Source organism: Lissotriton helveticus, chromosome 1_2 (genome assembly GCF_964261635.1).
Source record: "Lissotriton helveticus chromosome 1_2, aLisHel1.1, whole genome shotgun sequence".
In the NCBI taxonomy this organism is placed as follows: Eukaryota; Metazoa; Chordata; class Amphibia; order Caudata; family Salamandridae; genus Lissotriton; species Lissotriton helveticus.
Window position 1 is genome coordinate 339664493 of NC_136058.1, and position 26542 is coordinate 339691034.

Here is a 26542-nt window from a genome sequence, read left to right on the forward strand (position 1 = left end):
CACTTTAAGGTTCAGTAGAACCTCAGTCTATGGTCAAATTCGGACAGAGTGCTTCGCAGCGCTCTGTATCTTCAGTCACCTATTGAGTGCGTTGGGTCAGTGACAGGTCAGCTAAACCAGACAAGTCGGACGGTTCACTAGGTGAACCCAGGGTAGATATACAGTTTGGGGACAGTGTACCACCCCCCAATGTTGCAAAGTGTCAGAATCCCTCAATTTCGATTGGTCCTAAGGTAGCGTTTGGGTAACACACCAATCACAATACACGATTTGAAGCCTTCATTAACATATTTGGGTACCGCCTAGCAGGTTTGGGGTTCCCAGGAGAAACTGTGCAGAAACACAATGACAATTTAACATTGTATCATATGAGGAGCAACATTCGCTGTTCTCGCAGGGCAGAGGTGACTTTCTCAGGAGCATCTCGCCCATCACTGCCAACTGGCTATGTTCCATCAGCCAAGGTCCCTCGTGCTGCCGAATGTCGCACAGGCGCAGAAGGGACCTCCAATATGGCTCTCCTCTCACTCAGACCCCCATTTCCCGCGGTACATGAAAAGTAAGCGAAAACAAATTAATACATAATAATGTCATTATGAAAACACATCACAGGGTTTGTACTTTTAACTCATCATCAAGAAATAAACTTATTGCATCTAAATGTTAGCTACATTGATACGGACACAAGAGCAGTGGCACGAGCAGTACCACATGATAAGCACAGCTATGAATTACGCATGCGCATAACTTTCCCTCCACTTCTGCAGACGCGTCAGGACACGTGAGTGTGGCTGACGCATGCGCAGTAACTAAAATACAAGCGGCGGCCATTTTTAGGGACACGGATTAATTCATTAGAAATACACATAGGCAAGCTTCGGGAACTTTACCTAAACAAAATAAATGTTAGTAAAACATACACTTTTGTTACCTTATTACACATAAACGAGGTTCTTGATTTCGGCAAGCCGCAAAATATGCGAAGCTTTGCTTCATCAAACCCACTTGACACTGCAGCATAAAGTCTCAGTCAGGAAAATCCTTAAGCCTCGCACCTGGATTATCTTCCTGGTCTATAGTCTTGTTTAGAGATGCTTGTGTGCAGCCTTCTTAGCGCAGTAGGCAGCGCGTCAGTCTCATAATCTGAAGGTCCTGAGTTCGTTCCTCAGAGAGGGCATTTATTTCCTCCTTTTGGCAAGCAAAATTCTCAGATTTTCTTGAAAAGTGGAAACTATGCCTATTTCAAACAATATTTTTCAATGCAACCTATTTAAGTGGGGTTCTGACTCCCCAACTGCCTGAGAAACCTCAACTTTCCACAAGGTGGCAGGCTAGCCTTCTGGAAAAAGCCGAGATACAGAACAGCGACTCCTGGAGATGCCGGGGATTGAACCCGGGGCCTCATACATGCGAAGCATGCGCTCTACCACTGAGCTACATCCCCTCCACTGCCCTCTAAAGTTTTGCTGGATGCAAGGAGACTCTGGAGCCCACGGACTGCAAAGTCTCGATTTGAGACTAGAATGTAAAGTGTCAGGCATGAAATTGCCCACGCCTTACGTGAGGGCTGTCTTCATGGAGCATATACTTAGTGCAATCAGGGTTCGATTCTCCGGCAGGGCTTTTATTTGCTCAGTTTGGAATGCAAAACTTCTCAGGATTTCCCCAAATGTGTAAACTGTTGGTCTACTTTCCAGCTTGCTCAGCCTTTCGGGGGATGATTCCATTGGCTATGCCCTCTTGCCCATCGGTGGACACTCAAATTGAAGGCAAGTCACAGTGTGATTGGCTGCCAAGCAGCTACCGTGGTGCAATGCAATTGGAAGTCTGCCAAGGGCATACATGTACTAATGCAATGCTTTGGTAGCAGTTTTGATCAGCAGGTTTCCTTTACTGTTCTTCACGCCTCCCCTAGCGATGACTATGTCATCAATTCCCTTTGAAAGCAGATAGAGTACGCTTCTTTTCCAGTATTTATCGAAGCTCGGGGACTTTTTCATAATCAACGGAAGGTATTGTTGATTAACAGCAAAAGACATGGAAATGAAACCACAAAATCCTTCGAGCCGGATTTGAACCAGCGACCTAAGGATGCCCGAATTAATGCTACAGTCCTCCACTCTACCAACTGAGCTATCGAAGGAGGGGTAGCAGAAGCTCATAGCACTGAAATTACCTCTCGCTCAAGAAAGGTTGTGGGGGGTGGGGACCAGGAGCAGACAGATGAAAATCATCAATATTAATCGCGGCTCCCTCTCAAAGCTACCACTTCTGAGAGCACACTGTGAGTTACGTCTTATCACCTCAAAGGAGGATTTCACACCAAAGTGGATGTTCCGTCTTGGCTTGGTGAAAAGCAGGGGCGCCGCAATGATGAATTTTACAGAAAGGAAAGGAACTTTGATACAAAGACCTTAGGAAGCATTGGTGGCAAATGGATGGAAGCCTTTAACCGTGAGAAAAATGACAGAAAGTTATGGGAGTCATTACCACGCACCCAGCTTCAAGAACATGCATTTTGGGTTCATTTTTGAAAGGAAAGAGAATGGAAAAATCAGTAGAGTAAAGGCAACATATTCAGTTTTTCTTGAAGCTACTGTAGAGAGTCTCTGGTTTAGAGGAAGAACCCTTACCAATGACCAAGATGGCTGCCACAGATTTCTATCCTAAATGTATTAAGATTGCCAAGATTAATCATCACTTTGATGGCTTAAACAAGTAAGATTCTTTGGTTCTATAAGCATCAAAAATGAGATAGCCCCATTTCATGGGGTTTTCCAAGGCACACGTCTCACAGTTTAAGTGGGGTTCGTATCCCAGTTGCATGACATATCTCTTCCTTAATACTGACAGCCAGCCTAGTTTTCTGCCAAAATCCAAGATAAGCATGGCAAAAGTCTGGAGATGCCGGGGATTGAACCCGGGGCCTCATACATGCAAAGCATGCGCTCTACCACTGAGCTACATCCCCTTGTATGCCAAGTTTTACTGTATGCATGGAAACCCTGAATGTAAGTGTCTGCCAAGTCAACCCACTTGACACTGCAGCATAAAGTCTCAGTCAGGAAAATCCTTAAGCCTCGCACCTGGATTATCTTCCTGGTCTATAGTCTGGTTTAGAGATGCTTGTGTGCAGCCTTCTTAGCGCAGTAGGCAGCGCGTCAGTCTCATAATCTGAAGGTCCTGAGTTCGATCCTCAGAGAGGGCATTTATTTCCTCCTTTTGGCAAGCAAAATTCTCAGATTTTCTTGAAAAGTGGAAACTATGCCTATTTCAAACAATATTTTTCAATGCAACCTATTTAAGTGGGGTTCTGACCCCCCAACTGCCTGAGAAACCTCAACTTTCCACAAGGTGGCAGGCTAGCCTTCTGGAAAAAGCCGAGATACAGAACAGCGACTCCTGGAGATGCCGGGGATTGAACCCGGGGCCTCATACATGCGAAGCATGCGCTCTACCACTGAGCTACATCCCCTCCACTGCCCTCTAAAGTTTTGCTGGATGCAAGGAGACTCTGGAGCCCACGGACTGCAAAGTCTCGATTTGAGACTAGAATGTAAAGTGTCAGGCATGAAATTGCCCACGCCTTACGTGAGGGCTGTCTTCATGGAGCATATACTTAGTGCAATCAGGGTTCGATTCTCCGGCAGGGCTTTTATTTGCTCAGTTTGGAATGCAAAACTTCTCAGGATTTCCCCAAATGTGTAAACTGTTGGTCTACTTTCCAGCTTGCTCAGCCTTTCGGGGGATGATTCCATTGGCTATGCCCTCTTGCCCATCGGTGGACACTCAAATTGAAGGCAAGTCACAGTGTGATTGGCTGCCAAGCAGCTACCGTGGTGCAATGCAATTGGAAGTCTGCCAAGGGCATACATGTACTAATGCAATGCTTTGGTAGCAGTTTTGATCAGCAGGTTTCCTTTACTGTTCTTCACGCCTCCCCTAGCGATGACTATGTCATCAATTCCCTTTGAAAGCAGATAGAGTACGCTTCTTTTCCAGTATTTATCGAAGCTCGGGGACTTTTTCATAATCAACGGAAGGTATTGTTGATTAACAGCAAAAGACATGGAAATGAAACCACAAAATCCTTCGAGCCGGATTTGAACCAGCGACCTAAGGATGCCCGAATTAATGCTACAGTCCTCCGCTCTACCAACTGAGCTATCGAAGGAGGGGTAGCAGAAGCTCATAGCACTGAAATTACCTCTCGCTCAAGAAAGGTTGTGGGGGGTGGGGACCAGGAGCAGACAGATGAAAATCATCAATATTAATCGCGGCTCCCTCTCAAAGCTACCACTTCTGAGAGCACACTGTGAGTTACGTCTTATCACCTCAAAGGAGGATTTCACACCAAAGTGGATGTTCCGTCTTGGCTTGGTGAAAAGCAGGGGCGCCGCAATGATGAATTTTACAGAAAGGAAAGGAACTTTGATACAAAGACCTTAGGAAGCATTGGTGGCAAATGGATGGAAGCCTTTAACCGTGAGAAAAATGACAGAAAGTTATGGGAGTCATTACCACGCACCCAGCTTCAAGAACATGCATTTTGGGTTCATTTTTGAAAGGAAAGAGAATGGAAAAATCAGTAGAGTAAAGGCAACATATTCAGTTTTTCTTGAAGCTACTGTAGAGAGTCTCTGGTTTAGAGGAAGAACCCTTACCAATGACCAAGATGGCTGCCACAGATTTCTATCCTAAATGTATTAAGATTGCCAAGATTAATCATCACTTTGATGGCTTAAACAAGTAAGATTCTTTGGTTCTATAAGCATCAAAAATGAGATTGCCCCATTTCATGGGGTTTTCCAAGGCACACGTCTCACAGTTTAAGTGGGGTTCGTATCCCAGTTGCATGGCATATCTCTTCCTTAATACTGACAGCCAGCCTAGTTTTCTGCCAAAATCCAAGATAAGCATGGCAAAAGTCTGGAGATGCCGGGGATTGAACCCGGGGCCTCATACATGCAAAGCATGCGCTCTACCACTGAGCTACATCCCCTTGTATGCCAAGTTTTACTGTATGCATGGAAACCCTGAATGTAAGTGTCTGCCAAGTCAACCCACTTGACACTGCAGCATAAAGTCTCAGTCAGGAAAATCCTTAAGCCTCGCACCTGGATTATCTTCCTGGTCTATAGTCTTGTTTAGAGATGCTTGTGTGCAGCCTTCTTAGCGCAGTAGGCAGCGCGTCAGTCTCATAATCTGAAGGTCCTGAGTTCGATCCTCAGAGAGGGCATTTATTTCCTCCTTTTGGCAAGCAAAATTCTCAGATTTTCTTGAAAAGTGGAAACTATGCCTATTTCAAACAATATTTTTCAATGCAACCTATTTAAGTGGGGTTCTGACCCCCCAACTGCCTGAGAAACCTCAACTTTCCACAAGGTGGCAGGCTAGCCTTCTGGAAAAAGCCGAGATACAGAACAGCGACTCCTGGAGATGCCGGGGATTGAACCCGGGGCCTCATACAAGCGAAGCATGCGCTCTACCACTGAGCTACATCCCCTCCACTGCCCTCTAAAGTTTTGCTGGATGCAAGGAGACTCTGGAGCCCACGGACTGCAAAGTCTCGATTTGAGACTAGAATGTAAAGTGTCAGGCATGAAATTGCCCACGCCTTACGTGAGGGCTGTCTTCATGGAGCATATACTTAGTGCAATCAGGGTTCGATTCTCCGGCAGGGCTTTTATTTGCTCAGTTTGGAATGCAAAACTTCTCAGGATTTCCCCAAATGTGTAAACTGTTGGTCTACTTTCCAGCTTGCTCAGCCTTTCGGGGGATGATTCCATTGGCTATGCCCTCTTGCCCATCGGTGGACACTCAAATTGAAGGCAAGTCACAGTGTGATTGGCTGCCAAGCAGCTACCGTGGTGCAATGCAATTGGAAGTCTGCCAAGGGCATACATGTACTAATGCAATGCTTTGGTAGCAGTTTTGATCAGCAGGTTTCCATTACTGTTCTTCACGCCTCCCCTAGCGATGACTATGTCATCAATTCCCTTTGAAAGCAGATAGAGTACGCTTCTTTTCCAGTATTTATCGAAGCTCGGGGACTTTTTCATAATCAACGGAAGGTATTGTTGATTAACAGCAAAAGACATGGAAATGAAACCACAAAATCCTTCGAGCCGGATTTGAACCAGCGACCTAAGGATGCCCGAATTAATGCTACAGTCCTCCGCTCTACCAACTGAGCTATCGAAGGAGGGGTAGCAGAAGCTCATAGCACTGAAATTACCTCTCGCTCAAGAAAGGTTGTGGGGGGTGGGGACCAGGAGCAGACAGATGAAAATCATCAATATTAATCGCGGCTCCCTCTCAAAGCTACCACTTCTGAGAGCACACTGTGAGTTACGTCTTATCACCTCAAAGGAGGATTTCACACCAAAGTGGATGTTCCGTCTTGGCTTGGTGAAAAGCAGGGGCGCCGCAATGATGAATTTTACAGAAAGGAAAGGAACTTTGATACAAAGACCTTAGGAAGCATTGGTGGCAAATGGATGGAAGCCTTTAACCGTGAGAAAAATGACAGAAAGTTATGGGAGTCATTACCACGCACCCAGCTTCAAGAACATGCATTTTGGGTTCATTTTTGAAAGGAAAGAGAATGGAAAAATCAGTAGAGTAAAGGCAACATATTCAGTTTTTCTTGAAGCTACTGTAGAGAGTCTCTGGTTTAGAGGAAGAACCCTTACCAATGACCAAGATGGCTGCCACAGATTTCTATCCTAAATGTATTAAGATTGCCAAGATTAATCATCACTTTGATGGCTTAAACAAGTAAGATTCTTTGGTTCTATAAGCATCAAAAATGAGATTGCCCCATTTCATGGGGTTTTCCAAGGCACACGTCTCACAGTTTAAGTGGGGTTCGTATCCCAGTTGCATGGCATATCTCTTCCTTAATACTGACAGCCAGCCTAGTTTTCTGCCAAAATCCAAGATAAGCATGGCAAAAGTCTGGAGATGCCGGGGATTGAACCCGGGGCCTCATACATGCAAAGCATGCGCTCTACCACTGAGCTACATCCCCTTGTATGCCAAGTTTTACTGTATGCATGGAAACCCTGAATGTAAGTGTCTGCCAAGTCAACCCACTTGACACTGCAGCATAAAGTCTCAGTCAGGAAAATCCTTAAGCCTCGCACCTGGATTATCTTCCTGGTCTATAGTCTTGTTTAGAGATGCTTGTGTGCAGCCTTCTTAGCGCAGTAGGCAGCGCGTCAGTCTCATAATCTGAAGGTCCTGAGTTCGATCCTCAGAGAGGGCATTTATTTCCTCCTTTTGGCAAGCAAAATTCTCAGATTTTCTTGAAAAGTGGAAACTATGCCTATTTCAAACAATATTTTTCAATGCAACCTATTTAAGTGGGGTTCTGACCCCCCAACTGCCTGAGAAACCTCAACTTTCCACAAGGTGGCAGGCTAGCCTTCTGGAAAAAGCCGAGATACAGAACAGCGACTCCTGGAGATGCCGGGGATTGAACCCGGGGCCTCATACATGCGAAGCATGCGCTCTACCACTGAGCTACATCCCCTCCACTGCCCTCTAAAGTTTTGCTGGATGCAAGGAGACTCTGGAGCCCACGGACTGCAAAGTCTCGATTTGAGACTAGAATGTAAAGTGTCAGGCATGAAATTGCCCACGCCTTACGTGAGGGCTGTCTTCATGGAGCATATACTTAGTGCAATCAGGGTTCGATTCTCCGGCAGGGCTTTTATTTGCTCAGTTTGGAATGCAAAACTTCTCAGGATTTCCCCAAATGTGTAAACTGTTGGTCTACTTTCCAGCTTGCTCAGCCTTTCGGGGGATGATTCCATTGGCTATGCCCTCTTGCCCATCGGTGGACACTCAAATTGAAGGCAAGTCACAGTGTGATTGGCTGCCAAGCAGCTACCGTGGTGCAATGCAATTGGAAGTCTGCCAAGGGCATACATGTACTAATGCAATGCTTTGGTAGCAGTTTTGATCAGCAGGTTTCCTTTACTGTTCTTCACGCCTCCCCTAGCGATGACTATGTCATCAATTCCCTTTGAAAGCAGATAGAGTACGCTTCTTTTCCAGTATTTATCGAAGCTCGGGGACTTTTTCATAATCAACGGAAGGTATTGTTGATTAACAGCAAAAGACATGGAAATGAAACCACAAAATCCTTCGAGCCGGATTTGAACCAGCGACCTAAGGATGCCCGAATTAATGCTACAGTCCTCCGCTCTACCAACTGAGCTATCGAAGGAGGGGTAGCAGAAGCTCATAGCACTGAAATTACCTCTCGCTCAAGAAAGGTTGTGGGGGGTGGGGACCAGGAGCAGACAGATGAAAATCATCAATATTAATCGCGGCTCCCTCTCAAAGCTACCACTTCTGAGAGCACACTGTGAGTTACGTCTTATCACCTCAAAGGAGGATTTCACACCAAAGTGGATGTTCCGTCTTGGCTTGGTGAAAAGCAGGGGCGCCGCAATGATGAATTTTACAGAAAGGAAAGGAACTTTGATACAAAGACCTTAGGAAGCATTGGTGGCAAATGGATGGAAGCCTTTAACCGTGAGAAAAATGACAGAAAGTTATGGGAGTCATTACCACGCACCCAGCTTCAAGAACATGCATTTTGGGTTCATTTTTGAAAGGAAAGAGAATGGAAAAATCAGTAGAGTAAAGGCAACATATTCAGTTTTTCTTGAAGCTACTGTAGAGAGTCTCTGGTTTAGAGGAAGAACCCTTACCAATGACCAAGATGGCTGCCACAGATTTCTATCCTAAATGTATTAAGATTGCCAAGATTAATCATCACTTTGATGGCTTAAACAAGTAAGATTCTTTGGTTCTATAAGCATCAAAAACGAGATTGCCCCATTTCATGGGGTTTTCCAAGGCACACGTCTCACAGTTTAAGTGGGGTTCGTATCCCAGTTGCATGGCATATCTCTTCCTTAATACTGACAGCCAGCCTAGTTTTCTGCCAAAATCCAAGATAAGCATGGCAAAAGTCTGGAGATGCCAGGGATTGAACCCGGGGCCTCATACATGCAAAGCATGCGCTCTACCACTGAGCTACATCCCCTTGTATGCCAAGTTTTACTGTATGCATGGAAACCCTGAATGTAAGTGTCTGCCAAGTCAACCCACTTGACACTGCAGCATAAAGTCTCAGTCAGGAAAATCCTTAAGCCTCGCACCTGGATTATCTTCCTGGTCTATAGTCTTGTTTAGAGATGCTTGTGTGCAGCCTTCTTAGCGCAGTAGGCAGCGCGTCAGTCTCATAATCTGAAGGTCCTGAGTTCGATCCTCAGAGAGGGCATTTATTTCCTCCTTTTGGCAAGCAAAATTCTCAGATTTTCTTGAAAAGTGGAAACTATGCCTATTTCAAACAATATTTTTCAATGCAACCTATTTAAGTGGGGTTCTGACCCCCCAACTGCCTGAGAAACCTCAACTTTCCACAAGGTGGCAGGCTAGCCTTCTGGAAAAAGCCGAGATACAGAACAGCAACTCCTGGAGATGCCGGGGATTGAACCCGGGGCCTCATACAAGCGAAGCATGCGCTCTACCACTGAGCTACATCCCCTCCACTGCCCTCTAAAGTTTTGCTGGATGCAAGGAGACTCTGGAGCCCACGGACTGCAAAGTCTCGATTTGAGACTAGAATGTAAAGTGTCAGGCATGAAATTGCCCACGCCTTACGTGAGGGCTGTCTTCATGGAGCATATACTTAGTGCAATCAGGGTTCGATTCTCCGGCAGGGCTTTTATTTGCTCAGTTTGGAATGCAAAACTTCTCAGGATTTCCCCAAATGTGTAAACTGTTGGTCTACTTTCCAGCTTGCTCAGCCTTTCGGGGGATGATTCCATTGGCTATGCCCTCTTGCCCATCGGTGGACACTCAAATTGAAGGCAAGTCACAGTGTGATTGGCTGCCAAGCAGCTACCGTGGTGCAATGCAATTGGAAGTCTGCCAAGGGCATACATGTACTAATGCAATGCTTTGGTAGCAGTTTTGATCAGCAGGTTTCCATTACTGTTCTTCACGCCTCCCCTAGCGATGACTATGTCATCAATTCCCTTTGAAAGCAGATAGAGTACGCTTCTTTTCCAGTATTTATCGAAGCTCGGGGACTTTTTCATAATCAACGGAAGGTATTGTTGATTAACAGCAAAAGACATGGAAATGAAACCACAAAATCCTTCGAGCCGGATTTGAACCAGCGACCTAAGGATGCCCGAATTAATGCTACAGTCCTCCGCTCTACCAACTGAGCTATTGAAGGAGGGGTAGCAGAAGCTCATAGCACTGAAATTACCTCTCGCTCAAGAAAGGTTGTGGGGGGTGGGGACCAGGAGCAGACAGATGAAAATCATCAATATTAATCGCGGCTCCCTCTCAAAGCTACCACTTCTGAGAGCACACTGTGAGTTACGTCTTATCACCTCAAAGGAGGATTTCACACCAAAGTGGATGTTCCGTCTTGGCTTGGTGAAAAGCAGGGGCGCCGCAATGATGAATTTTACAGAAAGGAAAGGAACTTTGATACAAAGACCTTAGGAAGCATTGGTGGCAAATGGATGGAAGCCTTTAACCGTGAGAAAAATGACAGAAAGTTATGGGAGTCATTACCACGCACCCAGCTTCAAGAACATGCATTTTGGGTTCATTTTTGAAAGGAAAGAGAATGGAAAAATCAGTAGAGTAAAGGCAACATATTCAGTTTTTCTTGAAGCTACTGTAGAGAGTCTCTGGTTTAGAGGAAGAACCCTTACCAATGACCAAGATGGCTGCCACAGATTTCTATCCTAAATGTATTAAGATTGCCAAGATTAATCATCACTTTGATGGCTTAAACAAGTAAGATTCTTTGGTTCTATAAGCATCAAAAATGAGATTGCCCCATTTCATGGGGTTTTCCAAGGCACACGTCTCACAGTTTAAGTGGGGTTCGTATCCCAGTTGCATGGCATATCTCTTCCTTAATACTGACAGCCAGCCTAGTTTTCTGCCAAAATCCAAGATAAGCATGGCAAAAGTCTGGAGATGCCGGGGATTGAACCCGGGGCCTCATACATGCAAAGCATGCGCTCTACCACTGAGCTACATCCCCTTGTATGCCAAGTTTTACTGTATGCATGGAAACCCTGAATGTAAGTGTCTGCCAAGTCAACCCACTTGACACTGCAGCATAAAGTCTCAGTCAGGAAAATCCTTAAGCCTCGCACCTGGATTATCTTCCTGGTCTATAGTCTTGTTTAGAGATGCTTGTGTGCAGCCTTCTTAGCGCAGTAGGCAGCGCGTCAGTCTCATAATCTGAAGGTCCTGAGTTCGATCCTCAGAGAGGGCATTTATTTCCTCCTTTTGGCAAGCAAAATTCTCAGATTTTCTTGAAAAGTGGAAACTATGCCTATTTCAAACAATATTTTTCAATGCAACCTATTTAAGTGGGGTTCTGACCCCCCAACTGCCTGAGAAACCTCAACTTTCCACAAGGTGGCAGGCTAGCCTTCTGGAAAAAGCCGAGATACAGAACAGCGACTCCTGGAGATGCCGGGGATTGAACCCGGGGCCTCATACATGCGAAGCATGCGCTCTACCACTGAGCTACATCCCCTCCACTGCCCTCTAAAGTTTTGCTGGATGCAAGGAGACTCTGGAGCCCACGGACTGCAAAGTCTCGATTTGAGACTAGAATGTAAAGTGTCAGGCATGAAATTGCCCACGCCTTACGTGAGGGCTGTCTTCATGGAGCATATACTTAGTGCAATCAGGGTTCGATTCTCCGGCAGGGCTTTTATTTGCTCAGTTTGGAATGCAAAACTTCTCAGGATTTCCCCAAATGTGTAAACTGTTGGTCTACTTTCCAGCTTGCTCAGCCTTTCGGGGGATGATTCCATTGGCTATGCCCTCTTGCCCATCGGTGGACACTCAAATTGAAGGCAAGTCACAGTGTGATTGGCTGCCAAGCAGCTACCGTGGTGCAATGCAATTGGAAGTCTGCCAAGGGCATACATGTACTAATGCAATGCTTTGGTAGCAGTTTTGATCAGCAGGTTTCCTTTACTGTTCTTCACGCCTCCCCTAGCGATGACTATGTCATCAATTCCCTTTGAAAGCAGATAGAGTACGCTTCTTTTCCAGTATTTATCGAAGCTCGGGGACTTTTTCATAATCAACGGAAGGTATTTTTGATTAACAGCAAAAGACATGGAAATGAAACCACAAAATCCTTCGAGCCGGATTTGAACCAGCGACCTAAGGATGCCCGAATTAATACTACAGTCCTCCGCTCTACCAACTGAGCTATCGAAGGAGGGGTAGCAGAAGCTCATAGCACTGAAATTACCTCTCGCTCAAGAAAGGTTGTGGGGGGTGGGGACCAGGAGCAGACAGATGAAAATCATCAATATTAATCGCGGCTCCCTCTCAAAGCTACCACTTCTGAGAGCACACTGTGAGTTACGTCTTATCACCTCAAAGGAGGATTTCACACCAAAGTGGATGTTCCGTCTTGGCTTGGTGAAAAGCAGGGGCGCCGCAATGATGAATTTTACAGAAAGGAAAGGAACTTTGATACAAAGACCTTAGGAAGCATTGGTGGCAAATGGATGGAAGCCTTTAACCGTGAGAAAAATGACAGAAAGTTATGGGAGTCATTACCACGCACCCAGCTTCAAGAACATGCATTTTGGGTTCATTTTTGAAAGGAAAGAGAATGGAAAAATCAGTAGAGTAAAGGCAACATATTCAGTTTTTCTTGAAGCTACTGTAGAGAGTCTCTGGTTTAGAGGAAGAACCCTTACCAATGACCAAGATGGCTGCCACAGATTTCTATCCTAAATGTATTAAGATTGCCAAGATTAATCATCACTTTGATGGCTTAAACAAGTAAGATTCTTTGGTTCTATAAGCATCAAAAATGAGATTGCCCCATTTCATGGGGTTTTCCAAGGCACACGTCTCACAGTTTAAGTGGGGTTCGTATCCCAGTTGCATGGCATATCTCTTCCTTAATACTGACAGCCAGCCTAGTTTTCTGCCAAAATCCAAGATAAGCATGGCAAAAGTCTGGAGATGCCGGGGATTGAACCCGGGGCCTCATACATGCAAAGCATGCGCTCTACCACTGAGCTACATCCCCTCCACTGCCCTCTAAAGTTTTGCTGGATGCAAGGAGACTCTGGAGCCCACGGACTGCAAAGTCTCGATTTGAGACTAGAATGTAAAGTGTCAGGCATGAAATTGCCCACGCCTTACGTGAGGGCTGTCTTCATGGAGCATATACTTAGTGCAATCAGGGTTCGATTCTCCGGCAGGGCTTTTATTTGCTCAGTTTGGAATGCAAAACTTCTCAGGATTTCCCCAAATGTGTAAACTGTTGGTCTACTTTCCAGCTTGCTCAGCCTTTCGGGGGATGATTCCATTGGCTATGCCCTCTTGCCCATCGGTGGACACTCAAATTGAAGGCAAGTCACAGTGTGATTGGCTGCCAAGCAGCTACCGTGGTGCAATGCAATTGGAAGTCTGCCAAGGGCATACATGTACTAATGCAATGCTTTGGTAGCAGTTTTGATCAGCAGGTTTCCTTTACTGTTCTTCACGCCTCCCCTAGCGATGACTATGTCATCAATTCCCTTTGAAAGCAGATAGAGTACGCTTCTTTTCCAGTATTTATCGAAGCTCGGGGACTTTTTCATAATCAACGGAAGGTATTGTTGATTAACAGCAAAAGACATGGAAATGAAACCACAAAATTCTTCGAGCCGGATTTGAACCAGCGACCTAAGGATGCCCGAATTAATGCTACAGTCCTCCGCTCTACCAACTGAGCTATCGAAGGAGGGGTAGCAGAAGCTCATAGCACTGAAATTACCTCTCGCTCAAGAAAGGTTGTGGGGGGTGGGGACCAGGAGCAGACAGATGAAAATCATCAATATTAATCGCGGCTCCCTCTCAAAGCTACCACTTCTGAGAGCACACTGTGAGTTACGTCTTATCACCTCAAAGGAGGATTTCACACCAAAGTGGATGTTCCGTCTTGGCTTGGTGAAAAGCAGGGGCGCCGCAATGATGAATTTTACAGAAAGGAAAGGAACTTTGATACAAAGACCTTAGGAAGCATTGGTGGCAAATGGATGGAAGCCTTTAACCGTGAGAAAAATGACAGAAAGTTATGGGAGTCATTACCACGCACCCAGCTTCAAGAACATGCATTTTGGGTTCATTTTTGAAAGGAAAGAGAATGGAAAAATCAGTAGAGTAAAGGCAACATATTCAGTTTTTCTTGAAGCTACTGTAGAGAGTCTCTGGTTTAGAGGAAGAACCCTTACCAATGACCAAGATGGCTGCCACAGATTTCTATCCTAAATGTATTAAGATTGCCAAGATTAATCATCACTTTGATGGCTTAAACAAGTAAGATTCTTTGGTTCTATAAGCATCAAAAATGAGATTGCCCCATTTCATGGGGTTTTCCAAGGCACACGTCTCACAGTTTAAGTGGGGTTCGTATCCCAGTTGCATGGCATATCTCTTCCTTAATACTGACAGCCAGCCTAGTTTTCTGCCAAAATCCAAGATAAGCATGGCAAAAGTCTGGAGATGCCGGGGATTGAACCCGGGGCCTCATACATGCAAAGCATGCGCTCTACCACTGAGCTACATCCCCTCCACTGCCCTCTAAAGTTTTGCTGGATGCAAGGAGACTCTGGAGCCCACGGACTGCAAAGTCTCGATTTGAGACTAGAATGTAAAGTGTCAGGCATGAAATTGCCCACGCCTTACGTGAGGGCTGTCTTCATGGAGCATATACTTAGTGCAATCAGGGTTCGATTCTCCGGCAGGGCTTTTATTTGCTCAGTTTGGAATGCAAAACTTCTCAGGATTTCCCCAAATGTGTAAACTGTTGGTCTACTTTCCAGCTTGCTCAGCCTTTCGGGGGAAGATTCCATTGGCTATGCCCTCTTGCCCATCGGTGGACACTCAAATTGAAGGCAAGTCACAGTGTGATTGGCTGCCAAGCAGCTACCGTGGTGCAATGCAATTGGAAGTCTGCCAAGAGCATACATGTACTAATGCAATGCTTTGGTAGCAGTTTTGATCAGCAGGTTTCCATTACTGTTCTTCACGCCTCCCCTAGCGATGACTATGTCATCAATTCCCTTTGAAAGCAGATAGAGTATGCTTCTTTTCCAGTATTTATCGAAGCTCGGGGACTTTTTCATAATCAACGGAAGGTATTGTTGATTAACAGCAAAAGACATGGAAATGAAACCACAAAATTCTTCGAGCCGGATTTGAACCAGCGACCTAAGGATGCCCGAATTAATGCTACAGTCCTCCGCTCTACCAACTGAGCTATCGAAGGAGGGGTAGCAGAAGCTCATAGCACTGAAATTACCTCTCGCTCAAGAAAGGTTGTGGGGGGTGGGGACCAGGAGCAGACAGATGAAAATCATCAATATTAATCGCGGCTCCCTCTCAAAGCTACCACTTCTGAGAGCACACTGTGAGTTACGTCTTATCACCTCAAAGGAGGATTTCACACCAAAGTGGATGTTCCGTCTTGGCTTGGTGAAAAGCAGGGGCGCCGCAATGATGAATTTTACAGAAAGGAAAGGAACTTTGATACAAAGACCTTAGGAAGCATTGGTGGCAAATGGATGGAAGCCTTTAACCGTGAGAAAAATGACAGAAAGTTATGGGAGTCATTACCACGCACCCAGCTTCAAGAACATGCATTTTGGGTTCATTTTTGAAAGGAAAGAGAATGGAAAAATCAGTAGAGTAAAGGCAACATATTCAGTTTTTCTTGAAGCTACTGTAGAGAGTCTCTGGTTTAGAGGAAGAACCCTTACCAATGACCAAGATGGCTGCCACAGATTTCTATCCTAAATGTATTAAGATTGCCAAGATTAATCATCACTTTGATGGCTTAAACCAGTAAGATTCTTTGGTTCTATAAGCATCAAAAATGAGATTGCCCCATTTCATGGGGTTTTCCAAGGCACACGTCTCACAGTTTAAGTGGGGTTCGTATCCCAGTTGCATGGCATATCTCTTCCTTAATACTGACAGCCAGCCTAGTTTTCTGCCAAAATCCAAGATAAGCATGGCAAAAGTCTGGAGATGCCGGGGATTGAACCCGGGGCCTCATACATGCAAAGCATGCGCTCTACCACTGAGCTACATCCCCTCCACTGCCCTCTAAGGTTTTGCTGGATGCAAGGAGACTCTGGAGCCCACGGACTGCAAAGTCTCGATTTGAGACTAGAATGTAAAGTGTCAGGCATGAAATTGCCCACGCCTTACGTGAGGGCTGTCTTCATGGAGCATATACTTAGTGCAATCAGGGTTCGATTCTCCGGCAGGGCTTTTATTTGCTCAGTTTGGAATGCAAAACTTCTCAGGATTTCCCCAAATGTGTAAACTGTTGGTCTACTTTCCAGCTTGCTCAGCCTTTCGGGGGATGATTCCATTGGCTATGCCCTCTTGCCCATCGGTGGACACTCAAATTGAAGGCAAGTCACAGTGTGATTGGCTGCCAAGCAGCTACCGTGGTGCAATGCAATTGGAAGTCTGCCAAGGGCATACATGTACTAATGCAATGCTTTGGTAGCAGTTTTGATCAGCAGGTTTCCTTTACTGTTCTTCACGCCTCCCCTAGCGATGACTATGTCATCAATTCCCTTTGAAAGCAGATAGAGTACGCTTCTTTTCCAGTATTTATCGAAGCTCGGGGACTTTTTCATAATCAACGGAAGGTATTGTTGATTAACAGCAAAAGACATGGAAATGAAACCACAAAATCCTTCGAGCCGGATTTGAACCAGCGACCTAAGGATGCCCGAATTAATGCTACAGTCCTCCGCTCTACCAACTGAGCTATCGAAGGAGGGGTAGCAGAAGCTCATAGCACTGAAATTACCTCTCGCTCAAGAAAGGTTGTGGGGGGTGGGGACCAGGAGCAGACAGATGAAAATCATCAATATTAATCGCGGCTCCCTCTCAAAGCTACCACTTCTGAGAGCACACTGTGAGTTACGTCTTATCACCTCAAAGGAGGATTTCACACCAAAGTGGATGTTCCGTCTTGGCTTGGTGAAAAGCAGGGGCGCCGCAATGATGAATTTTACAGAAAGGAAAGGAACTTTGATACAAAGACCTTAGGAAGCATTGGTGGCAAATGGATGGAAGCCTTTAACCGTGAGAAAAATGACAGAAAGTTATGGGAGTCATTACCACGCACCCAGCTTCAAGAACATGCATTTTGGGTTCATTTTTTAAAGGAAAGAGAATGGAAAAATCAGTAGAGTAAAGGCAACATATTCAGTTTTTCTTGAAGCTACTGTAGAGAGTCTCTGGTTTAGAGGAAGAACCCTTACCAATGACCAAGATGGCTGCCACAGATTTCTATCCTAAATGTATTAAGATTGCCAAGATTAATCATCACTTTGATGGCTTAAACCAGTAAGATTCTTTGGTTCTATAAGCATCAAAAATGAGATTGCCCCATTTCATGGGGTTTTCCAAGGCACACGTCTCACAGTTTAAGTGGGGTTCGTATCCCAGTTGCATGGCATATCTCTTCCTTAATACTGACAGCCAGCCTAGTTTTCTGCCAAAATCCAAGATAAGCATGGCAAAAGTCTGGAGATGCCGGGGATTGAACCCGGGGCCTCATACATGCAAAGCATGCGCTCTACCACTGAGCTACATCCCCTCCACTGCCCTCTAAAGTTTTGCTGGATGCAAGGAGACTCTGGAGCCCACGGACTGCAAAGTCTCGATTTGAGACTAGAATGTAAAGTGTCAGGCATGAAATTGCCCACGCCTTACGTGAGGGCTGTCTTCATGGAGCATATACTTAGTGCAATCAGGGTTCGATTCTCCGGCAGGGCTTTTATTTGCTCAGTTTGGAATGCAAAACTTCTCAGGATTTCCCCAAATGTGTAAACTGTTGGTCTACTTTCCAGCTTGCTCAGCCTTTCGGGGGATGATTCCATTGGCTATGCCCTCTTGCCCATCGGTGGACACTCAAATTGAAGGCAAGTCACAGTGTGATTGGCTGCCAAGCAGCTACCGTGGTGCAATGCAATTGGAAGTCTGCCAAGGGCATACATGTACTAATGCAATGCTTTGGTAGCAGTTTTGATCAGCAGGTTTCCTTTACTGTTCTTCACGCCTCCCCTAGCGATGACTATGTCATCAATTCCCTTTGAAAGCAGATAGAGTACGCTTCTTTTCCAGTATTTATCGAAGCTCGGGGACTTTTTCATAATCAACGGAAGGTATTGTTGATTAACAGCAAAAGACATGGAAATGAAACCACAAAATCCTTCGAGCCGGATTTGAACCAGCGACCTAAGGATGCCCGAATTAATGCTACAGTCCTCCGCTCTACCAACTGAGCTATCGAAGGAGGGGTAGCAGAAGCTCATAGCACTGAAATTACCTCTCGCTCAAGAAAGGTTGTGGGGGGTGGGGACCAGGAGCAGACAGATGAAAATCATCAATATTAATCGCGGCTCCCTCTCAAAGCTACCACTTCTGAGAGCACACTGTGAGTTACGTCTTATCACCTCAAAGGAGGATTTCACACCAAAGTGGATGTTCCGTCTTGGCTTGGTGAAAAGCAGGGGCGCCGCAATGATGAATTTTACAGAAAGGAAAGGAACTTTGATACAAAGACCTTAGGAAGCATTGGTGGCAAATGGATGGAAGCCTTTAACCGTGAGAAAAATGACAGAAAGTTATGGGAGTCATTACCACGCACCCAGCTTCAAGAACATGCATTTTGGGTTCATTTTTGAAAGGAAAGAGAATGGAAAAATCAGTAGAGTAAAGGCAACATATTCAGTTTTTCTTGAAGCTACTGTAGAGAGTCTCTGGTTTAGAGGAAGAACCCTTACCAATGACCAAGATGGCTGCCACAGATTTCTATCCTAAATGTATTAAGATTGCCAAGATTAATCATCACTTTGATGGCTTAAACCAGTAAGATTCTTTGGTTCTATAAGCATCAAAAATGAGATTGCCCCATTTCATGGGGTTTTCCAAGGCACACGTCTCACAGTTTAAGTGGGGTTCGTATCCCAGTTGCATGGCATATCTCTTCCTTAATACTGACAGCCAGCCTAGTTTTCTGCCAAAATCCAAGATAAGCATGGCAAAAGTCTGGAGATGCCGGGGATTGAACCCGGGGCCTCATACATGCAAAGCATGCGCTCTACCACTGAGCTACATCCCCTCCACTGCCCTCTAAAGTTTTGCTGGATGCAAGGAGACTCTGGAGCCCACGGACTGCAAAGTCTCGATTTGAGACTAGAATGTAAAGTGTCAGGCATGAAATTGCCCACGCCTTACGTGAGGGCTGTCTTCATGGAGCATATACTTAGTGCAATCAAGGTTCGATTCTCCGGCAGGGCTTTTATTTGCTCAGTTTGGAATGCAAAACTTCTCAGGATTTCCCCAAATGTGTAAACTGTTGGTCTACTTTCCAGCTTGCTCAGCCTTTCGGGGGATGATTCCATTGGCTATGCCCTCTTGCCCATCGGTGGACACTCAAATTGAAGGCAAGTCACAGTGTGATTGGCTGCCAAGCAGCTACCGTGGTGCAATGCAATTGGAAGTCTGCCAAGGGCATACATGTACTAATGCAATGCTTTGGTAGCAGTTTTGATCAGCAGGTTTCCTTTACTGTTCTTCACGCCTCCCCTAGCGATGACTATGTCATCAATTCCCTTTGAAAGCAGATAGAGTACGCTTCTTTTCCAGTATTTATCGAAGCTCGGGGACTTTTTCATAATCAACGGAAGGTATTGTTGATTAACAGCAAAAGACATGGAAATGAAACCACAAAATCCTTTGAGCCGGATTTGAACCAGCGACCTAAGGATGCCCGAATTAATGCTACAGTCCTCCGCTCTACCAACTGAGCTATCGAAGGAGGGGTAGCAGAAGCTCATAGCACTGAAATTACCTCTCGCTCAAGAAAGGTTGTGGGGGGTGGGGACCAGGAGCAGACAGATGAAAATCATCAATATTAATCGCGGCTCCCTCTCAAAGCTACCACTTCTGAGAGCACACTGTGAGTTACGTCTTATCACCTCAAAGGAGGATTTCACACCAAAGTGGATGTTCCGTCTTGGCTTGGTGAAAAGCAGGGGCGCCGCAATGATGAATTTTACAGAAAGGAAAGGAACTTTGATACAAAGACCTTAGGAAGCATTGGTGGCAAATGGATGGAAGCCTTTAACCGTGAGAAAAATGACAGAAAGTTATGGGAGTCATTACCACGCACCCAGCTTCAAGAACATGCATTTTGGGTTCATTTTTGAAAGGAAAGAGAATGGAAAAATCAGTAGAGTAAAGGCAACATATTCAGTTTTTCTTGAAGCTACTGTAGAGAGTCTCTGGTTTAGAGGAAGAACCCTTACCAATGACCAAGATGGCTGCCACAGATTTCTATCCTAAATGTATTAAGATTGCCAAGATTAATCATCACTTTGATGGCTTAAACAAGTAAGATTCTTTGGTTCTATAAGCATCAAAAATGAGATTGCCCCATTTCATGGGGTTTTCCAAGGCACACGTCTCACAGTTTAAGTGGGGTTCGTATCCCAGTTGCATGGCATATCTCTTCCTTAATACTGACAGCCAGCCTAGTTTTCTGCCAAAATCCAAGATAAGCATGGCAAAAGTCTGGAGATGCCGGGGATTGAACCCGGGGCCTCATACATGCAAAGCATGCGCTCTACCACTGAGCTACATCCCCTCCACTGCCCTCTAAAGTTTTGCTGGATGCAAGGAGACTCTGGAGCCCACGGACTGCAAAGTCTCGATTTGAGACTAGAATGTAAAGTGTCAGGCATGAAATTGCCCACGCCTTACGTGAGGGCTGTCTTCATGGAGCATATACTTAGTGCAATCAGGGTTCGATTCTCCGGCAGGGCTTTTATTTGCTCAGTTTGGAATGCAAAACTTCTCAGGATTTCCCCAAATGTGTAAACTGTTGGTCTACTTTCCAGCTTGCTCAGCCTTTCGGGGGATGATTCCATTGGCTATGCCCTCTTGCCCATCGGTGGACACTCAAATTGAAGGCAAGTCACAGTGTGATTGGCTGCCAAGCAGCTACCGTGGTGCAATGCAATTGGAAGTCTGCCAAGGGCATACATGTACTAATGCAATGCTTTGGTAGCAGTTTTGATCAGCAGGTTTCCATTACTGTTCTTCACGCCTCCCCTAGCGATGACTATGTCATCAATTCCCTTTGAAAGCAGATAGAGTATGCTTCTTTTCCAGTATTTATCGAAGCTCGGGGACTTTTTCATAATCAACGGAAGGTATTGTTGATTAACAGCAAAAGACATGGAAATGAAACCACAAAATTCTTCGAGCCGGATTTGAACCAGCGACCTAAGGATGCCCGAATTAATGCTACAGTCCTCCGCTCTACCAACTGAGCTATCGAAGGAGGGGTAGCAGAAGCTCATAGCACTGAAATTACCTCTCGCTCAAGAAAGGTTGTGGGGGGTGGGGACCAGGAGCAGACAGATGAAAATCATCAATATTAATCGCGGCTCCCTCTCAAAGCTACCACTTCTGAGAGCACACTGTGAGTTACGTCTTATCACCTCAAAGGAGGATTTCACACCAAAGTGGATGTTCCGTCTTGGCTTGGTGAAAAGCAGGGGCGCCGCAATGATGAATTTTACAGAAAGGAAAGGAACTTTGATACAAAGACCTTAGGAAGCATTGGTGGCAAATGGATGGAAGCCTTTAACCGTGAGAAAAATGACAGAAAGTTATGGGAGTCATTACCACGCACCCAGCTTCAAGAACATGCATTTTGGGTTCATTTTTGAAAGGAAAGAGAATGGAAAAATCAGTAGAGTAAAGGCAACATATTCAGTTTTTCTTGAAGCTACTGTAGAGAGTCTCTGGTTTAGAGGAAGAACCCTTACCAATGACCAAGATGGCTGCCACAGATTTCTATCCTAAATGTATTAAGATTGCCAAGATTAATCATCACTTTGATGGCTTAAACCAGTAAGATTCTTTGGTTCTATAAGCATCAAAAATGAGATTGCCCCATTTCATGGGGTTTTCCAAGGCACACGTCTCACAGTTTAAGTGGGGTTCGTATCCCAGTTGCATGGCATATCTCTTCCTTAATACTGACAGCCAGCCTAGTTTTCTGCCAAAATCCAAGATAAGCATGGCAAAAGTCTGGAGATGCCGGGGATTGAACCCGGGGCCTCATACATGCAAAGCATGCGCTCTACCACTGAGCTACATCCCCTCCACTGCCCTCTAAAGTTTTGCTGGATGCAAGGAGACTCTGGAGCCCACGGACTGCAAAGTCTCGATTTGAGACTAGAATGTAAAGTGTCAGGCATGAAATTGCCCACGCCTTACGTGAGGGCTGTCTTCATGGAGCATATACTTAGTGCAATCAGGGTTCGATTCTCCGGCAGGGCTTTTATTTGCTCAGTTTGGAATGCAAAACTTCTCAGGATTTCCCCAAATGTGTAAACTGTTGGTCTACTTTCCAGCTTGCTCAGCCTTTCGGGGGATGATTCCATTGGCTATGCCCTCTTGCCCATCGGTGGACACTCAAATTGAAGGCAAGTCACAGTGTGATTGGCTGCCAAGCAGCTACCGTGGTGCAATGCAATTGGAAGTCTGCCAAGGGCATACATGTACTAATGCAATGCTTTGGTAGCAGTTTTGATCAGCAGGTTTCCTTTACTGTTCTTCACGCCTCCCCTAGCGATGACTATGTCATCAATTCCCTTTGAAAGCAGATAGAGTACGCTTCTTTTCCAGTATTTATCGAAGCTCGGGGACTTTTTCATAATCAACGGAAGGTATTGTTGATTAACAGCAAAAGACATGGAAATGAAACCACAAAATCCTTCGAGCCGGATTTGAACCAGCGACCTAAGGATGCCCGAATTAATGCTACAGTCCTCCGCTCTACCAACTGAGCTATCGAAGGAGGGGTAGCAGAAGCTCATAGCACTGAAATTACCTCTCGCTCAAGAAAGGTTGTGGGGGGTGGGGACCAGGAGCAGACAGATGAAAATCATCAATATTAATCGCGGCTCCCTCTCAAAGCTACCACTTCTGAGAGCACACTGTGAGTTACGTCTTATCACCTCAAAGGAGGATTTCACACCAAAGTGGATGTTCCGTCTTGGCTTGGTGAAAAGCAGGGGCGCCGCAATGATGAATTTTACAGAAAGGAAAGGAACTTTGATACAAAGACCTTAGGAAGCATTGGTGGCAAATGGATGGAAGCCTTTAACCGTGAGAAAAATGACAGAAAGTTATGGGAGTCATTACCACGCACCCAGCTTCAAGAACATGCATTTTGGGTTCATTTTTGAAAGGAAAGAGAATGGAAAAATCAGTAGAGTAAAGGCAACATATTCAGTTTTTCTTGAAGCTACTGTAGAGAGTCTCTGGTTTAGAGGAAGAACCCTTACCAATGACCAAGATGGCTGCCACAGATTTCTATCCTAAATGTATTAAGATTGCCAAGATTAATCATCACTTTGATGGCTTAAACCAGTAAGATTCTTTGGTTCTATAAGCATCAAAAATGAGATTGCCCCATTTCATGGGGTTTTCCAAGGCACACGTCTCACAGTTTAAGTGGGGTTCGTATCCCAGTTGCATGGCATATCTCTTCCTTAATACTGACAGCCAGCCTAGTTTTCTGCCAAAATCCAAGATAAGCATGGCAAAAGTCTGGAGATGCCGGGGATTGAACCCGGGGCCTCATACATGCAAAGCATGCGCTCTACCACTGAGCTACATCCCCTCCACTGCCCTCTAAAGTTTTGCTGGATGCAAGGAGACTCTGGAGCCCACGGACTGCAAAGTCTCGATTTGAGACTAGAATGTAAAGTGTCAGGCATGAAATTGCCCACGCCTTACGTGAGGGCTGTCTTCATGGAGCATATACTTAGTGCAATCAGGGTTCGATTCTCCGGCAGGGCTTTTATTTGCTCAGTTTGGAATGCAAAACTTCTCAGGATTTCCCCAAATGTGTAAACTGTTGGTCTACTTTCCAGCTTGCTCAGCCTTTCGGGGGATGATTCCATTGGCTATGCCCTCTTGCCCATCGGTGGACACTCAAATTGAAGGCAAGTCACAGTGTGATTGGCTGCCAAGCAGCTACCGTGGTGCAATGCAATTGGAAGTCTGCCAAGGGCATACATGTACTAATGCAATGCTTTGGTAGCAGTTTTGATCAGCAGGTTTCCTTTACTGTTCTTCACGCCTCCCCTAGCGATGACTATGTCATCAATTCCCTTTGAAAGCAGATAGAGTACGCTTCTTTTCCAGTATTTATCGAAGCTCGGGGACTTTTTCATAATCAACGGAAGGTATTGTTGATTAACAGCAAAAGACATGGAAATGAAACCACAAAATCCTTCGAGCCGGATTTGAACCAGCGACCTAAGGATGCCCGAATTAATGCTACAGTCCTCCGCTCTACCAACTGAGCTATCGAAGGAGGGGTAGCAGAAGCTCATAGCACTGAAATTACCTCTCGCTCAAGAAAGGTTGTGGGGGGTGGGGACCAGGAGCAGACAGATGAAAATCATCAATATTAATCGCGGCTCCCTCTCAAAGCTACCACTTCTGAGAGCACACTGTGAGTTACGTCTTATCACCTCAAAGGAGGATTTCACACCAAAGTGGATGTTCCGTCTTGGCTTGGTGAAAAGCAGGGGCGCCGCAATGATGAATTTTACAGAAAGGAAAGGAACTTTGATACAAAGACCTTAGGAAGCATTGGTGGCAAATGGATGGAAGCCTTTAACGTGAGAAAAATGACAGAAAGTTATGGGAGTCATTACCACGCACCCAGCTTCAAGAACATGCATTTTGGGTTCATTTTTGAAAGGAAAGAGAATGGAAAAATCAGTAGAGTAAAGGCAACATATTCAGTTTTTCTTGAAGCTACTGTAGAGAGTCTCTGGTTTAGAGGAAGAACCCTTACCAATGACCAAGATGGCTGCCACAGATTTCTATCCTAAATGTATTAAGATTGCCAAGATTAATCATCACTTTGATGGCTTAAACCAGTAAGATTCTTTGGTTCTATAAGCATCAAAAATGAGATTGCCCCATTTCATGGGGTTTTCCAAAGCACACGTCTCACAGTTTAAGTGGGGTTCGTATCCCAGTTGCATGGCATATCTCTTCCTTAATACTGACAGCCAGCCTAGTTTTCTGCCAAAATCCAAGATAAGCATGGCAAAAGTCTGGAGATGCCGGGGATTGAACCCGGGGCCTCATACATGCAAAGCATGCGCTCTACCACTGAGCTACATCCCCTCCACTGCCCTCTAAAGTTTTGCTGGATGCAAGGAGACTCTGGAGCCCACGGACTGCAAAGTCTCGATTTGAGACTAGAATGTAAAGTGTCAGGCATGAAATTGCCCACGCCTTACGTGAGGGCTGTCTTCATGGAGCATATACTTAGTGCAATCAGGGTTCGATTCTCCGGCAGGGCTTTTATTTGCTCAGTTTGGAATGCAAAACTTCTCAGGATTTCCCCAAATGTGTAAACTGTTGGTCTACTTTCCAGCTTGCTCAGCCTTTCGGGGGATGATTCCATTGGCTATGCCCTCTTGCCCATCGGTGGACACTCAAATTGAAGGCAAGTCACAGTGTGATTGGCTGCCAAGCAGCTACCGTGGTGCAATGCAATTGGAAGTCTGCCAAGGGCATACATGTACTAATGCAATGCTTTGGTAGCAGTTTTGATCAGCAGGTTTCCTTTACTGTTCTTCACGCCTCCCCTAGCGATGACTATGTCATCAATTCCCTTTGAAAGCAGATAGAGTACGCTTCTTTTCCAGTATTTATCGAAGCTCGGGGACTTTTTCATAATCAACGGAAGGTATTGTTGATTAACAGCAAAAGACATGGAAATGAAACCACAAAATCCTTTGAGCCGGATTTGAACCAGCGACCTAAGGATGCCCGAATTAATGCTACAGTCCTCCGCTCTACCAACTGAGCTATCGAAGGAGGGGTAGCAGAAGCTCATAGCACTGAAATTACCTCTCGCTCAAGAAAGGTTGTGGGGGGTGGGGACCAGGAGCAGACAGATGAAAATCATCAATATTAATCGCGGCTCCCTCTCAAAGCTACCACTTCTGAGAGCACACTGTGAGTTACGTCTTATCACCTCAAAGGAGGATTTCACACCAAAGTGGATGTTCCGTCTTGGCTTGGTGAAAAGCAGGGGCGCCGCAATGATGAATTTTACAGAAAGGAAAGGAACTTTGATACAAAGACCTTAGGAAGCATTGGTGGCAAATGGATGGAAGCCTTTAACCGTGAGAAAAATGACAGAAAGTTATGGGAGTCATTACCACGCACCCAGCTTCAAGAACATGCATTTTGGGTTCATTTTTGAAAGGAAAGAGAATGGAAAAATCAGTAGAGTAAAGGCAACATATTCAGTTTTTCTTGAAGCTACTGTAGAGAGTCTCTGGTTTAGAGGAAGAACCCTTACCAATGACCAAGA

General features: G+C 45.3%; 41 non-coding genes across 41 annotated transcripts; 6 read left to right on the top strand and 35 right to left on the bottom strand.

The window, feature by feature from the left end:
- Positions 1 to 1104: 1104 nt before the first annotated feature.
- TRNAM-CAU (transfer RNA methionine (anticodon CAU)) lies at positions 1105 to 1177 on the top strand. Its single transcript has one exon. It is a non-coding gene; the product is annotated as a tRNA-Met (tRNA).
- Positions 1178 to 1372: 195 nt separating this feature from the next.
- Positions 1373 to 1444, bottom strand: TRNAA-CGC (transfer RNA alanine (anticodon CGC)). The gene has a single exon. It is a non-coding gene; the product is annotated as a tRNA-Ala (tRNA).
- Positions 1445 to 2057: 613 nt separating this feature from the next.
- On the bottom strand, positions 2058 to 2143 carry TRNAY-GUA (transfer RNA tyrosine (anticodon GUA)). Its single transcript is given in 2 exon segments — positions 2058 to 2093; positions 2107 to 2143. It is a non-coding gene; the product is annotated as a tRNA-Tyr (tRNA).
- Positions 2144 to 2899: 756 nt separating this feature from the next.
- Positions 2900 to 2971, bottom strand: TRNAA-UGC (transfer RNA alanine (anticodon UGC)). Its single transcript has one exon. It is a non-coding gene; the product is annotated as a tRNA-Ala (tRNA).
- Positions 2972 to 3135: 164 nt separating this feature from the next.
- TRNAM-CAU (transfer RNA methionine (anticodon CAU)) lies at positions 3136 to 3208 on the top strand. The gene has a single exon. It is a non-coding gene; the product is annotated as a tRNA-Met (tRNA).
- A 195-nt stretch (positions 3209 to 3403) lies between these two features.
- On the bottom strand, positions 3404 to 3475 carry TRNAA-CGC (transfer RNA alanine (anticodon CGC)). The gene has a single exon. It is a non-coding gene; the product is annotated as a tRNA-Ala (tRNA).
- Positions 3476 to 4088: 613 nt separating this feature from the next.
- Positions 4089 to 4174, bottom strand: TRNAY-GUA (transfer RNA tyrosine (anticodon GUA)). Its single transcript is given in 2 exon segments — positions 4089 to 4124; positions 4138 to 4174. It is a non-coding gene; the product is annotated as a tRNA-Tyr (tRNA).
- A 756-nt stretch (positions 4175 to 4930) lies between these two features.
- TRNAA-UGC (transfer RNA alanine (anticodon UGC)) lies at positions 4931 to 5002 on the bottom strand. Its single transcript has one exon. It is a non-coding gene; the product is annotated as a tRNA-Ala (tRNA).
- A 164-nt stretch (positions 5003 to 5166) lies between these two features.
- Positions 5167 to 5239, top strand: TRNAM-CAU (transfer RNA methionine (anticodon CAU)). The gene has a single exon. It is a non-coding gene; the product is annotated as a tRNA-Met (tRNA).
- A 195-nt stretch (positions 5240 to 5434) lies between these two features.
- On the bottom strand, positions 5435 to 5506 carry TRNAA-CGC (transfer RNA alanine (anticodon CGC)). The gene has a single exon. It is a non-coding gene; the product is annotated as a tRNA-Ala (tRNA).
- A 613-nt stretch (positions 5507 to 6119) lies between these two features.
- TRNAY-GUA (transfer RNA tyrosine (anticodon GUA)) lies at positions 6120 to 6205 on the bottom strand. The gene is given in 2 exon segments: positions 6120 to 6155; positions 6169 to 6205. It is a non-coding gene; the product is annotated as a tRNA-Tyr (tRNA).
- Positions 6206 to 6961: 756 nt separating this feature from the next.
- On the bottom strand, positions 6962 to 7033 carry TRNAA-UGC (transfer RNA alanine (anticodon UGC)). Its single transcript has one exon. It is a non-coding gene; the product is annotated as a tRNA-Ala (tRNA).
- Positions 7034 to 7197: 164 nt separating this feature from the next.
- TRNAM-CAU (transfer RNA methionine (anticodon CAU)) lies at positions 7198 to 7270 on the top strand. Its single transcript has one exon. It is a non-coding gene; the product is annotated as a tRNA-Met (tRNA).
- A 195-nt stretch (positions 7271 to 7465) lies between these two features.
- On the bottom strand, positions 7466 to 7537 carry TRNAA-CGC (transfer RNA alanine (anticodon CGC)). The gene has a single exon. It is a non-coding gene; the product is annotated as a tRNA-Ala (tRNA).
- Positions 7538 to 8150: 613 nt separating this feature from the next.
- On the bottom strand, positions 8151 to 8236 carry TRNAY-GUA (transfer RNA tyrosine (anticodon GUA)). Its single transcript is given in 2 exon segments — positions 8151 to 8186; positions 8200 to 8236. It is a non-coding gene; the product is annotated as a tRNA-Tyr (tRNA).
- A 756-nt stretch (positions 8237 to 8992) lies between these two features.
- On the bottom strand, positions 8993 to 9064 carry TRNAA-UGC (transfer RNA alanine (anticodon UGC)). Its single transcript has one exon. It is a non-coding gene; the product is annotated as a tRNA-Ala (tRNA).
- Positions 9065 to 9228: 164 nt separating this feature from the next.
- TRNAM-CAU (transfer RNA methionine (anticodon CAU)) lies at positions 9229 to 9301 on the top strand. The gene has a single exon. It is a non-coding gene; the product is annotated as a tRNA-Met (tRNA).
- A 195-nt stretch (positions 9302 to 9496) lies between these two features.
- Positions 9497 to 9568, bottom strand: TRNAA-CGC (transfer RNA alanine (anticodon CGC)). The gene has a single exon. It is a non-coding gene; the product is annotated as a tRNA-Ala (tRNA).
- Positions 9569 to 10181: 613 nt separating this feature from the next.
- Positions 10182 to 10267, bottom strand: TRNAY-GUA (transfer RNA tyrosine (anticodon GUA)). The gene is given in 2 exon segments: positions 10182 to 10217; positions 10231 to 10267. It is a non-coding gene; the product is annotated as a tRNA-Tyr (tRNA).
- A 756-nt stretch (positions 10268 to 11023) lies between these two features.
- TRNAA-UGC (transfer RNA alanine (anticodon UGC)) lies at positions 11024 to 11095 on the bottom strand. The gene has a single exon. It is a non-coding gene; the product is annotated as a tRNA-Ala (tRNA).
- A 164-nt stretch (positions 11096 to 11259) lies between these two features.
- Positions 11260 to 11332, top strand: TRNAM-CAU (transfer RNA methionine (anticodon CAU)). The gene has a single exon. It is a non-coding gene; the product is annotated as a tRNA-Met (tRNA).
- Positions 11333 to 11527: 195 nt separating this feature from the next.
- TRNAA-CGC (transfer RNA alanine (anticodon CGC)) lies at positions 11528 to 11599 on the bottom strand. Its single transcript has one exon. It is a non-coding gene; the product is annotated as a tRNA-Ala (tRNA).
- Positions 11600 to 12212: 613 nt separating this feature from the next.
- On the bottom strand, positions 12213 to 12298 carry TRNAY-GUA (transfer RNA tyrosine (anticodon GUA)). The gene is given in 2 exon segments: positions 12213 to 12248; positions 12262 to 12298. It is a non-coding gene; the product is annotated as a tRNA-Tyr (tRNA).
- A 756-nt stretch (positions 12299 to 13054) lies between these two features.
- Positions 13055 to 13126, bottom strand: TRNAA-UGC (transfer RNA alanine (anticodon UGC)). The gene has a single exon. It is a non-coding gene; the product is annotated as a tRNA-Ala (tRNA).
- Positions 13127 to 13739: 613 nt separating this feature from the next.
- Positions 13740 to 13825, bottom strand: TRNAY-GUA (transfer RNA tyrosine (anticodon GUA)). Its single transcript is given in 2 exon segments — positions 13740 to 13775; positions 13789 to 13825. It is a non-coding gene; the product is annotated as a tRNA-Tyr (tRNA).
- A 756-nt stretch (positions 13826 to 14581) lies between these two features.
- Positions 14582 to 14653, bottom strand: TRNAA-UGC (transfer RNA alanine (anticodon UGC)). The gene has a single exon. It is a non-coding gene; the product is annotated as a tRNA-Ala (tRNA).
- Positions 14654 to 15266: 613 nt separating this feature from the next.
- On the bottom strand, positions 15267 to 15352 carry TRNAY-GUA (transfer RNA tyrosine (anticodon GUA)). Its single transcript is given in 2 exon segments — positions 15267 to 15302; positions 15316 to 15352. It is a non-coding gene; the product is annotated as a tRNA-Tyr (tRNA).
- A 756-nt stretch (positions 15353 to 16108) lies between these two features.
- On the bottom strand, positions 16109 to 16180 carry TRNAA-UGC (transfer RNA alanine (anticodon UGC)). Its single transcript has one exon. It is a non-coding gene; the product is annotated as a tRNA-Ala (tRNA).
- Positions 16181 to 16793: 613 nt separating this feature from the next.
- TRNAY-GUA (transfer RNA tyrosine (anticodon GUA)) lies at positions 16794 to 16879 on the bottom strand. The gene is given in 2 exon segments: positions 16794 to 16829; positions 16843 to 16879. It is a non-coding gene; the product is annotated as a tRNA-Tyr (tRNA).
- A 756-nt stretch (positions 16880 to 17635) lies between these two features.
- On the bottom strand, positions 17636 to 17707 carry TRNAA-UGC (transfer RNA alanine (anticodon UGC)). Its single transcript has one exon. It is a non-coding gene; the product is annotated as a tRNA-Ala (tRNA).
- Positions 17708 to 18320: 613 nt separating this feature from the next.
- Positions 18321 to 18406, bottom strand: TRNAY-GUA (transfer RNA tyrosine (anticodon GUA)). Its single transcript is given in 2 exon segments — positions 18321 to 18356; positions 18370 to 18406. It is a non-coding gene; the product is annotated as a tRNA-Tyr (tRNA).
- A 756-nt stretch (positions 18407 to 19162) lies between these two features.
- TRNAA-UGC (transfer RNA alanine (anticodon UGC)) lies at positions 19163 to 19234 on the bottom strand. Its single transcript has one exon. It is a non-coding gene; the product is annotated as a tRNA-Ala (tRNA).
- A 613-nt stretch (positions 19235 to 19847) lies between these two features.
- On the bottom strand, positions 19848 to 19933 carry TRNAY-GUA (transfer RNA tyrosine (anticodon GUA)). Its single transcript is given in 2 exon segments — positions 19848 to 19883; positions 19897 to 19933. It is a non-coding gene; the product is annotated as a tRNA-Tyr (tRNA).
- A 756-nt stretch (positions 19934 to 20689) lies between these two features.
- On the bottom strand, positions 20690 to 20761 carry TRNAA-UGC (transfer RNA alanine (anticodon UGC)). Its single transcript has one exon. It is a non-coding gene; the product is annotated as a tRNA-Ala (tRNA).
- A 613-nt stretch (positions 20762 to 21374) lies between these two features.
- TRNAY-GUA (transfer RNA tyrosine (anticodon GUA)) lies at positions 21375 to 21460 on the bottom strand. Its single transcript is given in 2 exon segments — positions 21375 to 21410; positions 21424 to 21460. It is a non-coding gene; the product is annotated as a tRNA-Tyr (tRNA).
- Positions 21461 to 22216: 756 nt separating this feature from the next.
- On the bottom strand, positions 22217 to 22288 carry TRNAA-UGC (transfer RNA alanine (anticodon UGC)). Its single transcript has one exon. It is a non-coding gene; the product is annotated as a tRNA-Ala (tRNA).
- Positions 22289 to 22901: 613 nt separating this feature from the next.
- TRNAY-GUA (transfer RNA tyrosine (anticodon GUA)) lies at positions 22902 to 22987 on the bottom strand. The gene is given in 2 exon segments: positions 22902 to 22937; positions 22951 to 22987. It is a non-coding gene; the product is annotated as a tRNA-Tyr (tRNA).
- A 756-nt stretch (positions 22988 to 23743) lies between these two features.
- On the bottom strand, positions 23744 to 23815 carry TRNAA-UGC (transfer RNA alanine (anticodon UGC)). The gene has a single exon. It is a non-coding gene; the product is annotated as a tRNA-Ala (tRNA).
- A 613-nt stretch (positions 23816 to 24428) lies between these two features.
- Positions 24429 to 24514, bottom strand: TRNAY-GUA (transfer RNA tyrosine (anticodon GUA)). Its single transcript is given in 2 exon segments — positions 24429 to 24464; positions 24478 to 24514. It is a non-coding gene; the product is annotated as a tRNA-Tyr (tRNA).
- A 755-nt stretch (positions 24515 to 25269) lies between these two features.
- TRNAA-UGC (transfer RNA alanine (anticodon UGC)) lies at positions 25270 to 25341 on the bottom strand. Its single transcript has one exon. It is a non-coding gene; the product is annotated as a tRNA-Ala (tRNA).
- Positions 25342 to 25954: 613 nt separating this feature from the next.
- Positions 25955 to 26040, bottom strand: TRNAY-GUA (transfer RNA tyrosine (anticodon GUA)). The gene is given in 2 exon segments: positions 25955 to 25990; positions 26004 to 26040. It is a non-coding gene; the product is annotated as a tRNA-Tyr (tRNA).
- Positions 26041 to 26542: the final 502 nt, after the last annotated feature.